The sequence below is a fragment of the Salvelinus fontinalis genome, chromosome 13 (genome assembly GCF_029448725.1).
Source record: "Salvelinus fontinalis isolate EN_2023a chromosome 13, ASM2944872v1, whole genome shotgun sequence".
NCBI lineage: Eukaryota > Metazoa > Chordata > Actinopteri > Salmoniformes > Salmonidae > Salvelinus > Salvelinus fontinalis.
Window position 1 is genome coordinate 55,374,148 of NC_074677.1, and position 12,689 is coordinate 55,386,836.

The window sequence follows — 12,689 nt, forward strand, 5'->3', positions numbered from 1 at the left end:
TGCATATGGCATCACTACAGACCCAGGTTTGATCCCAGGCTGTGTCACAGCTGGCCATGACCGGGAGACGCATATGAGGCGGCACACAATTGGCCCAGCGTTGTGCGGGTTAGGGGAGGGTTTGGCCAGCTGGGATTTCCTTGTCCTATTGCGCTAAAGCGACTCCTTGTGGCGAGCCCGGTGCCTGCAAGCTGACCGCGGTCACCACCTTGACGGTGTTTCCTCCAACACATCGGTGTGGCTAGCTTCCGGGTAAAGCCAGAAGTTTGTCAAGAAGAAGTGTGGCTTGGCAGGGTCGTGTTTCGGAGGACACATGGCTCTTGACCATCGCTTCTCCCGAGTTCATAGGGGAGTTGCAGCGATGGGACAAGACTTTACCAATTGGGGGGGGGGGTAAAAGTATAAAAATATAAAGGGACAATCTGCAGTTGATACATCCATTTTTAGACCTACAAATTAATGATATATACCCATTGATTCTTGAAGACTATAACTTATAAATGCCTCATGTGCTTAGTTCAACTGTCAAAGCCCATCAGAACCCAAATTATATGCTTGTTTTACTCAAATGTGTAAACATTTAAAAAATAAAAACACTGTATAGCCTTAAAACATGCTTAAAACTACAATGTTCATATCGTTGATGGGCAGTCCTTGTATACATAGCTCTCTATGAATTTGACAGTGGTTACATTTCTCCATCCCTCAGCTTTTTAACAAAACAGATGTGGGGTGTTCACATTGTTATTGTTTCAACTAATGATTGCTCTTTTAAGGTTGTATCTTAGCAGTATGAGTGTGAATTTCAATAAGTTTGTCAGAATTGCATTGGCCGTGGCATCTCTCCCTTAGAGCCCATCCTGCAGTGGACGATAGGGGAGGAGTTGTCGTCTCGTATCATTGAACCACATCTCCACCGGGTCCTGAAACTACAAGTCAGCCAGAGTCCCTGTGCCGGTGATGTGGCCGTGCTGGCACCTGTCTTCGCTCCAGGAGGACACACAGGTGAGGAAGACATACTGTATACACACACACACAAACATGTTATGACAAACAGAACATACTTTAACTATGGGTAACTAACTGCAGACAAACAGGTCATTGATGTGCCCTGTGTATACACTCACCAGACAGTTTATTAGGTACACCCTGGTACCAGTTCGGATCCACCTTTGCCTTCAGAACAGCCTGAATTCTTCAGTCATTCTACAAGGTGTCAGAAATATTCTACAGGGATGTTGGTCCATGCTGACGCGATGGCATCACACAGTTGCTGCAGATTGGACGGCGGTACATTCATGCTGCGAACCGCCTGTTCCATCTCATCCCAAAGATGCTCTATTCAGTTGAGGTCTGGGGACTGACCAGGCCACTCAAGTAAACTGAACTCGCTGTCATGTTCCAGGCAATGTTTTTCCACTCCTCAATTGTCCAGTGTTGGTGATCACATGCCCACTGGAGCCGCTTCTTCTTGTTTTTAGCTGACAAGAGTGGAACACAGTGTGGTTGTCTGCTGCAATAGCCCATCCATGACAACGATTGACGAGTTGTGCGTTCCGAGATGCCGTTCTGCACACCACTGTTGTACAGAGCCGTTATTGATCTGTTTGTGGCCTGCCTGTTAGCTTGCACAATTCTTGCCATTCTCGTTCGACCTCTCTCATCAACAAGCTGTTTTCGCCCACAGTACTGCCGCTGACTTGATGGTTACCAATTCTTGGCAAAGCCTAGACACTGTCGTGCGTGAAAAGCCCAGGAGGGTGGCCGTTTCTGAGATACTGGACCCGGCTCGCCTGGCACTGACGATCATACCAAAGTCACTTCGGTCACTCGTTTTGCCCATTGTAACATTCAATCGAACAGTAACTGAATGCCTCGATGCCTGTCTGCCTGGCCACTGATCCATTTTTGGGAACCTAATAAACTGTCCTGTAAGTGTATGTCTGCATGCTTGTGCGCAGGGGTGGAATTAGAAGAAAAATCACTGTAACATCACAGGTAATTTAGCTTAAAAGCAAATTACGCTTGTTAAATTAGTTTCACATTGGGAACTCAGTTCTCAAGCATTCCAATTCAATTCTACCCCTGCTTGTACTCATTCATAGGACTTTGTCAGTCATCATTACTGAGGCCTTCTGTCCCCTCCCATTGTAACTGTAGGGGTGATTCTCAGTGTCACCAGATCTGCCTTCACCGCTCAGGCACGATGGTTCAATGCCACGAGATCACCATGTAGCTTGATCAATGAAGGTAGAGCATCTTATCTATCACGTTGCAGCTTTGATACATACTATATTACTTAGAATTGTATTTCAACATCCCTTATTCTGCTGTTTGATACGCAACGATACAGTGAGTGAGTGTGTTGTACAGTAGTTTATAGTGCATTGTCTTTAGCCGGTCCTGTATTATATGGTTATTAATGACTAATACCATTTTCACACACCCGAGGTGAACCGAGCTGAGAGATCGCGTGAAAAGGGCCTTAATGGCTGTTCTCATTGTCCTCTACAGTGTGTGTGTCTGGCTGCTGACCAGTCTCTTGATGTTCCAAAGTGTGTGTGTGTCTGGCTGTGCAGGGATCTAACTTTTTCTGACTTACTGATCCTCCACAGTGTGTGTGTGTGTGTGTGTTTGTGTGTGTGTGTGTGTGTGTGTGTAACTGACCTGCTATCTCCACAGTGTGTGTGTCTGGCTGTGCGGGGATCTCCATCGTGGACCTGAAGCTGACCAACTGTCACCTGTTCCTGCTGACCAACCGGGGGCTCTTCATCAGCCAGGATCTCCTTTCCCCTGTCACAGGCACTCTCAATGTACTAGATACACACACTCATTTACACCATTAAAGATGGCACCGGGGGGGTGGCTGCTGTTTTATGGGCTCTTAACCAACTGTGCTATTTTGTTTGCTTTTAGCATTTTTTGGAACATATTTTGTACATAATGTTGCTGCTACCGTCTCTTAGGACCAAAAGGAGCTTCTGGAAATCAGAAGAGCGATTACTCGCCTTGAACTGGTCGAAGAATTTCTCTTTAATGAGCCGGACAAGAGGGATTTACTCCAGACACCCGAACAGGCCCTCATCCCCGTCATTCGCAGGAGAAAAAAACGGAAGAGGCATCCCGGAAAGAGATCGTGGTGCCTTGTGAGGATCCGCCGACGAGTGGCTAATCTGCCTTTGCCATTCGTACTATTGGCCAACGTACAATCGTTGGATAATAAATTGGACGAACTATATCCTACCAAAGGGACATTTAAAAACTGTAATATCTTATGTTTCACCGAGTCGTGGCTGAAAGACAACATGAATAACATACAGCTGGTGGGTTATACGCTGTATCGGCAGGATAGAACAGCAGTCTCTGGTAAGACAAGGGGTGGCGGTCAATGTATATTTGTAAACAACAGCTGGTGCTCGATATCTAAGGAAGTCTTGAGGTTTTGCTCTCCTGATGTAGAGTGTCTCATGATAAGCTGTAGACCACACTATCTACCCAGAGAGTTTTCATCTGTATTTTTCGTAGCTGTTTACATACCACCATAGACCTATGCTGGCACTAAGACCGCACTCAATGAGCTGTATACCGCTATAAGCAAACAGGAAAATGCTCATCCAGAGGCGGCGCTCCTAGTGACCGGGGACTTTAATGCAGGGAAACTTAAATCAGTTTTACCTCATTTCTACCAGCATGTTAAATTTTCAACCAGAGGGGGAAAAAACTTTAGGCCACCTTTACTCCACACACAGAGACGCGTACAAAGCTCGCCCTCCATTTGGCAAATCTGACCATAACTCTATCCTCCTGATTCCTGCTTACAAGGAAAAATTAAAGCAGGAAGCACCAGTGACTCGGTCAATAAAAAAGTGGTCAGATGAAGCAGATGCTAAGCTACAGGTGTAACGGCTTTCCTCCTCCTCTTCATCAGAAGAGGAGGAGCAGGGATCGAACCAAAATGCAGCGGAGTTTGTAGACATTATTTATTAAAGAAAAACACGAACTCGACTAATACACTAACAAAACAAATAAACGGTGTAGACAGACCTAGACGACGAACTTACATAAAACATGAAGAACGCACAAATAGAGAAAATAGGCTACACAAAATGAACGATGAACAAACAAACCGAAAACAGTCCCGTGTGGCGCAACGACATACACAAACACAGGAGACAATCACCCACAACGAACACTGTGAAAACACCTACCTAAATATGACTCTTAATTAGAGGAACGCCAAACACCTGCCTCTAATTAAGAGCCATACCAGGCAACCCATAAACCAGCACAAAGTCTAGGGGAGGGTCTGGGTGGGCATCTGACCACGGTGGTGGCTCAGGCTCCGGGCGAGGTCCCCACCCCACCATAGTCAATCCCAGCTTCCATCTCCCCCTATGAATGTCCACCCTCATCTTACCCCCACAAAATCCTTTTGGTAACATCAACAACAGGGGCAGCACCGGGACAGAGGGATAGATCAAGACAGAGGGATAGCTCAAGACAGAGGGATAGATCAGGATAGAGAGGGAGCTCAGGATAGAGAGGTAGATCAGGATAGAGGGGCAACTCCGGACTGAAAGGCAGCTCCGGACAGAGAGACAGCTCTGGACTGAGGGGCAGTTCTGGGTAAATAGCCGCTCCGGGCTAAGGGACAGCTCATGACTGGCTAACGGCTCTGGACGCTCATGGCTGGCTGACGGCTCTCGACGCTCATGGCTGGCTGACGGTTCTCGACGCTCATGGCTGGCTGACGGCTCTCGACGCTCATGGCTCGCTGACGGCTCTGGACGCTCATGGCTCGCTGACGGCTCTGGACGCTCATGGCTGGCTGAAGGCTCTGGACGCTCATGGCTCACTGACGGCTCTGGCAGATCCTGTCTGGTTGGCGGCTCTGGCAGATCCTGTCTGGTTGGCGGCTCTGGCAGATACTGTCTGGTTGGCGGCTCTGGCAGATCCCGTCCGGTTGGCGGCTCTGGCAGACCCCGATTGATAACTGGCTCTAGCGGCTCCTGACTGACTATCGGCTCTGATGGCTCGGGACAGACGGGCGGCTCTAATGGCTCAGGACAGACGGATGGCTCAGACGGCGCTGGGGAGACGGATGGCTCAGACGGCGCTGGGGAGACGGATGGCTCAGACGGCGCTGGGGAGACGGATGGCTCAGATGGCGCTGGGGAGACGGATGGCTCAGATGGCGCTGCGGAGACGGATGGCTCAGACTGCACCTGTCTGGCGGAAGGCTCTGGCTGCTCCTGTCTGGCGGAAGGCTCTGTAGGCTCATGGCAGACGGGCAGCTTTGCAGGCTCATGGCAGACAGGCAGTTCATGCGCCGTTGGGCAGACGGCAGACTCTGGCCGGCTGAGATGCACTGTAGGCTTGGTGCGTGGTGCCGTAACTGGAGGCACCTGACTGAGGACACGCACTTCAAGCCTAGTGCGGGGAGCAGGGACAGGGCACACTGGACTCTCAAAGCGTGCTATATTCCTGGTGCGTGGTACCGGCACTGGTGGCACCGGGCTGAGTGCACGCACATCAGGACGAGTACGGGGAGAAACAACAGTGTGCACAGGACTTAGTGGCTTAGTGCGCGGTGCCGGAACTGGAGGCACTAGGCTGGAGACACGCACCATAGGGAGAGTGCGTGGAGGAGGCACAGGGCTCTGAAAACGCACTGGTAAGCCTGGTGCGTGGTGTAGGCACTGGTGGTACTGGGCTGGGGCGGGGAGGTAGTGCCGGAAATACCGGACCGTGAAGGCGTACTGGCTCCCTTGAGCACCGAGCCTGCCCAACCTTACCTGGTTGAATGCTCCCCGTCGCCCGACCAGTGCGGGGGGGTGGAATAACCCGCACCGGGCTATGTAGGCGAACCGGGGACACCATGCGTAAGGCTGGTGCCATGTAAGCCGGCCCGAGGAGACGCACTGGAGACCAGACGCGTTGAGCCGGCCTCATGACACCTGGCTCAATGCCCAATCTAGCCCTACCAGTGCGGGGAGGTGGAATAACCCGCACTGGGCTATGCACTCGTACAGGAGACACCGTGCGCTCTACTGCGTAACACGGCGCCTGCCCGTACTCCCGCTCTCCACGATAAGCCTGGGAAGTGGGCGCAGGTCTCCTACCTGCCCTTGGCCCAGTACCTCTTAGCCCCCCCCCCAAGAAATTTTTGGGGTCTCCTCTCGGACTTCCAGCCACGTCTCCTAGCTGCCTCCTCATACCACCGCCTCTCTGCTTTCGCTGCCTCCAGCTCAGCTTTGGGACGGCGATATTCTCCCGGCTGTGCCCATGGACCTCTCCCGTCCAATATCTCCTCCCAAGTCCATGATACCTGTGTAGAATCCTGCTCGAACTCACGCCGCTTGGTTCTGGATTGGTGGGTGATTCTGTAACGGCTTTCCTCCTCCTCTTCATCAGAAGAGGAGGAGCAGGGATCGAACCAAAATGCAGCGGAGTTTGTAGACATTATTTAACCTGTCTAGGATGAGTGTGCCGCTAGCGGCACTCCCCCCCCCACCCCCACTGAAAAACCAGTGCCGCGAAATTCAAAAAAAAAATATTTTTTAAATATTTAACTTTCACACATTAAAGTCCAACACAGCTAATGAAAGACACAGATCTTGTGAATCCAGTCAACATGTCCGATTTTTAAAATGTTTTACAGGGAAGACACAATATGTAAAGATGTACATCTATTACCTAAAAACACATTAGCATAATCCACCATCTTTTATTTGTCCACCAACACCAGTAGCTATCACCAATTCGGCTAAATTAAGATATTTATAGCCCCTAACCAAGAAAAAAACTCTTCAGATGACAGTCTGATAACATATTTATGGTATGGGATAGGTTTTGTTAGAAAAAAGTGCATATTACAGGTAGATGGCATAGGTTACAATTGCACCCACCGTCACAAATGGAATAGAAAAACTACTTAGAGCAACGTGTTTACCTACTTACTAATCATCAAACATTTCGTAAAAATACACAGCATACACGAATCGAAAGACACAGATCCTGTGAATACAGACAATATTTCAGATTTTCTAAGTGTCTTACAGCGAAAACACAATAAATCGTTATATTAGCATAGCACATAGCACATAGCAGCCCAGCATTGATTCTAGCCAAAGTGAGCGATAAAAGTCGCCAAAATATATTAATTTTTTCACTAACCTTCTCAGAATTCTTCAGATGACACTCCTGTAACATCATATTACACAATCCATATAGAGTTTGATCGAAAATGTTTATATTTAGCCACCAAAATCATGGTTAGACAATGTGAAATATAGCTCAGCTGGTCAGAAAATGTCCTTGCGCCACTTAGACAGTGATCTACTCTTATACATAAATACTCATAAACGTGACTAAAAAATATAGGGTGGACAGGGATTGATAGACAATTTAATTCTTAATACAATTGCGGAATTACATTTTTTAATTTATCCTTACTTTTCAATACAGTTTGCGCCAAGCGAAGCTACGTCAAAAAACATGGCGTCCTAAGCCACTAAAATTTTTCGACAGAAACACGATTTATCATAATAAAAATTTCCTACTTTGAGCTGTTCTTCCATCAGTATCTTGGGCAAAGGATCCTTTCTTGGGAGTAATCGTCTTTTGGTGGAAAGCTGTCCTCTTGCCATGTGGAAATGCCAACTGCGTTCGGGATGAACTGAAAGCGTGCCCAGCTATTCACAGCGTTAAAGAAATAAATGTCCCAAAATCGCACTAAACGGATATAAATTGCTATAAAACGCTTTAAATTAACTACCTTATGATGTTTTTAACTCCTATAACGAGTAAAAACATGACCGAAAAAATATAACAGGCTAAACTAACGCTTGGAAAAATAGCAGGTCGATGTCCTCCACGCGCATTACGCAGCTGCAAAGGAGCTCCTACCTACAGGGTTTTTTTATTTATAGGGCCTGTGAACGCGCAATCGACCCCATTGAAATCGTCATCACGTAAAGGCATCCAGGGGAAGACGTAAGCAGTGTCCGTATAGTCATAGCAATAACAGTGCCCTTTTAACTGACTCCAGAACAGTGGCCAAAATTTCTGAAATCTGACTCCATGTCAGGGAAATTGCTGTAGAATGGGCTCTGTTCCACTTAGAGACAAAATTTCAACTCCTATAGAAACTATAGACTGTTTTCTATCCAATAATAATAATAATATGCATATTGTACGATCAAGGATTTTGTGGGAAGCCGTTTCAAAAATTACACGATTAGCATAAATAGTCTCAACAGCGCCCCCATCCTCAACAGGTTATTAAAGAAAAACACGAAGTCGACTAATACACTAACAAAACAAATAAACGGTGTAGACAGACCTAGACGACGAACTTACATAAAACATGAAGAACGCACGAATAGAGAAAATAGGCTACACAAAATGAACGATGAACAAACAAACCGAAAACAGTCCCGTGTGGCGCAACGACATACACAAACACAGGAGACAATCACCCACAACGAACACTGTGAAAACACCTACCTAAATATGACTCTTAATTAGAGGAACGCCAAACACCTGCCTCTAATTAAGAGCCATACCAGGCAACCCATAAACCAACATAGAAACAGAAAACATAGAATGCCCACCCAAACTCACGTCCTGACCAACTAACACATATAACAAACTAACAGAAATAGGTCAGGAACGTGACAACAGGACTGTTTTGCTAGCACAGATTGGAATATGTTCCGGGATTCTTCCGATGGCATTGAGGAGTATATCACATCAGTCACTGGCTTCATCAATAAGTGCATTGTTGATGTCGTCCCCACAGTGACTGTACGTACATACCCCAACCAGAAACCATGGATTACAGGCAATATCCGCACAGAGCTAAAGGGTAGAGCTGCCGTTCTCAACTGGTTGACTCTAACCCGGAAGCCTATAAGAAATCCCGCTATGCCCCCGACGAACAATCAAACAGTCAAAGCGCCAATACAGGACTAAGATTGAATCGTACTACACCGGCTCCGACGCTCATTGGATGTGGCAGGGCTTACAAACTATTACAGGCTACAAAGGGAAGCACAGCTGAGAGCTGCCCAGTGACACAAGCCTACCAGACGAGCTAAATTGCTTCTATGCTCGCTTCAAGGCATGTAACACTGAAACATGCATGAGAATATCAGCTATTCCGGACGACTGTGTGATCACGCTCTCCGCAACCGATGTGAGTAAGAACTTTAAACAGGTCAACATTCACAATGCCGCAGGACCAGACAGATTACCAGGACGTGTACTCCGAGCATGCGCTGACTAACTGGCAAGTGTCTTCACTGACATTTTCAACCTCTCCCTGTCTGAGTCTGTAATACCAACATGTTTCAAGCAGGTCAACATAGTGTTCTTGGGCACAGAGACTAAGGTAACCTGCCAAAATGACTACCGCCACGTAGCACTCGCGTCTGTAGGCTTTGAAAGGCTGGTCATGGCTCACATCAACACCATTATCCCAGAAACCCGAGACCCACTCCAATTTGCATACCGCCCCTACAGATGAACAGATGATGCAATCTCTATTGCACTTCACACTGCCCATTCACCTGGACAAAAGGAATGCTATTCATTGACTACAGCTCAGCGTTCAACACCATAGTGCCCTCAAAGCTCATCACTAAGCTAAGGACCCTGGGACTAAACACCTCCCTCTGCAACTGGATCCTGGAATTCCTGACGGGCCGCCCCCAGGTGGTAAGGGTAGGTAACAACACATCCGCCACGCTGATTGTCAACACGGGGGCCCCTCAGGGGTGCGCCTAGTCCCCTCCTGTACTCCCTGTTCACTCATAACTGCACGGCCAGGCACGACTCCAACACCATTAATTTTGCCGATGACACAACAGTGGTAGGCCTGATCACCAACAATGATGAGACAGCATATAGGGAGGAGGTCAGAGACCTGGCCGTGTGGTGCCAGAACAACAACCTCTCCCTCAACGTGATCAAGACTAAGGAGATGATTGTGGACTACAGGAAAATGGAGGACCGAGCACGCCCCCATTTTCATCGACGGGGCTGCAGTACCGCAGGTTGAGAGCTTCAAGTTCCTTGGTGTCCACATCACCAACAAACTAACATGGTCCAAGCACAACAAAGAAAGTCCTGAAGAGTCCTGAACTCACATTTTCTCTATACTCATGAGGTTGCTATAACCTGGCTGTAACGGCGGTCCTCCTCCTCTTCGCCCGAAAAGGAGGAGTATTGATCGAACCAAGGCGCAGTGGAGTTTGAACACATATTTATTAAACGAAAACACGATCTTAACTAAACTAACAAAACAACAAACGGTGTAGACAGACCTAGACGATGAACTTACATGAAACAAGAAGAACGCACGAATAGGGAACAGACTACATAAACCGAACAAACCGTAAACAGTCCCGTATGGTGCAAACATATACACAGACACGGAAGACAATCACCCACAACGAACACTGTGACAACGCCTACTTAAATATGACTCTTAATTAGAGGAACGCCAAACACCTGCCTCTAATTAAGAGCCATACCAGGCAACCCAAAACCAACACAGAAACAGAAAACATAGAATGCCCACCCAAACTCACGTCCTGACCAACTAACACATATAACAAATTAACAGAAATAGGTCAGGAACGTGACACTGGCCTACGAATGAAAGTTTACAACATAGGTGCGTGCACAAGTCGAGAGAAAAAGTTGAGTAATGACAGACAGTGACACATTCAATACCGGCTTGCATACTCCTGCCTGCATCTAGCTGATCTAGGGTGTAATCATTAGTCCAACAGTTGCAAACAAGAGTTTATATTGGACAAATTCAGGTATGTTTATCTCCGTTTCATTCCGTTTGCTTCTGTTTAAGAAACGCTTTTCAACAGAATCGGCAGAATAAATTTTGAAGTTTACCACATGAGGTTTCCCATGTGGATTTTCCCATGTGATCACATAACCTTTCACATACGCCACCACATCTGTATCAGTAACTGATTTAATCTGTATTCCTACACTTTGGACTTTAAAGTAAATACACTCAAGATAAACAATTATATTTATCATAGTGATTCAGGAGTAACATGAAAACAGAATAATATGCCCCACCAACATTAGAAAAACTATACAGAAAACTCTCAAATTGCTGAAATAATTATATGAAATCAACGATGAGAGAATATTCTGAATAACTGATAACTAAAATAGCAGTGCAGATGGCACTCTTTTGCTAAGTGCAGAGATGTATTATAGTTAATGAATGTGTGGCACACTAGAAAGATCAACGTACCTCAAATCCAGAGGTTGTGATTTCAAATCCCAGGTGGGGTCATATTTTAGCTGAACAGCGATAACATATGGAAAAGATCATTTGAAAACGTGATCACATGTGAAGTGTTTCAAAAATACATGTTTTCACGTATGAGATATACGAACAAATGGACAAATCTCTGATCCATTTAAGTTATCACGAGGGACATGACAGGGATGCCCTCTGCCCAGTTATTTATTTGCTTTAGCCACGGAACCCCTAGCATCAATAATTAGAACCAGTGGAGGCTGAGGGGAGGAGCTATAGGAGGACGGGTTCATTGTAATGGCGGAAATTGAATATATGGAAAGAAGTCAAACATGTGGTTTCCAAATGTTTGATGTGTTTGATAACGTTCCATTAATTCCATTCCATCCATTACAATGAGCCTGTCCTCCTTGCTCCTCCCACCAGCCTCCAGTGATTAGAACTCATGTCTCAATCTGGTGAATAGAGATTGGTGGAGAACAGCCAATGATGTGTATAAATCCTGGATGACTGACAGGGGGCGATGTATTGAAGCCACCGCGCAGCCATCTTGTAAAAAAAATAAAAAAATACAAATATATATATATATTTTTTGTGAGCTATAGAAATGCATTTAAGAATGTCTTCATTTCTTTTTGACACCTTTATTCTATTTCAGACACCTTAATGCATACTTTCAATTATATTATGTGAGCTAAACATAAAAATGTTGCCCTTTGCTAAAAGTTGCCCAAAATCAAGTCAATAATTGTTCCTGACAACACAAGTCCTCAGGGACACTTGACATTAAGGCCTAGATTCAATCAAATCAAAATCAAACTGTATTTGTCACATTTTATTGTAAACAACAGGGGTGGACTAGCAGTGAAGTGCTTACTTAAGGACCCTTCCCAACAATGCAGAGAGAAAGAAAATAGATAGATAATAGAAAAGGAAAACACGTAATAATAAAAGTAATAATAGATACACAATGAGTAATGATGACTATATACAAGGGGTACCAGTACTGAGTCCATGTGCAGGGGTACAAAGTAATTGAGGTTGATATGTACATACAACTAGGAATAAACATGACAGATAGTAAACAGCAGCAGCAGCGTATGTGATGAGTCAAAAAAAAGTTAGTGCAAAAAGGGTCAATTCAGATAATCCGGGTAGCTATTTGGTTAACTATATAACTAGCTATTTAGCAGTCTTATGGCTTTTGAGTAGAAGCTGTTCAGGGCCCTGTTGGTTCTAGACTTGGTGCTTCGATACTGCTTGCCATGCAGTCTATGAGTTGGGTGGCTGGAGTCGTTGAAATATTAGGGCCTTCCTCTGACACAACCTGGTATAGAGATCCTGGATGGCAGGGAGCTTGGCCCCAGTGATGTATTGGGCCTTACGCACT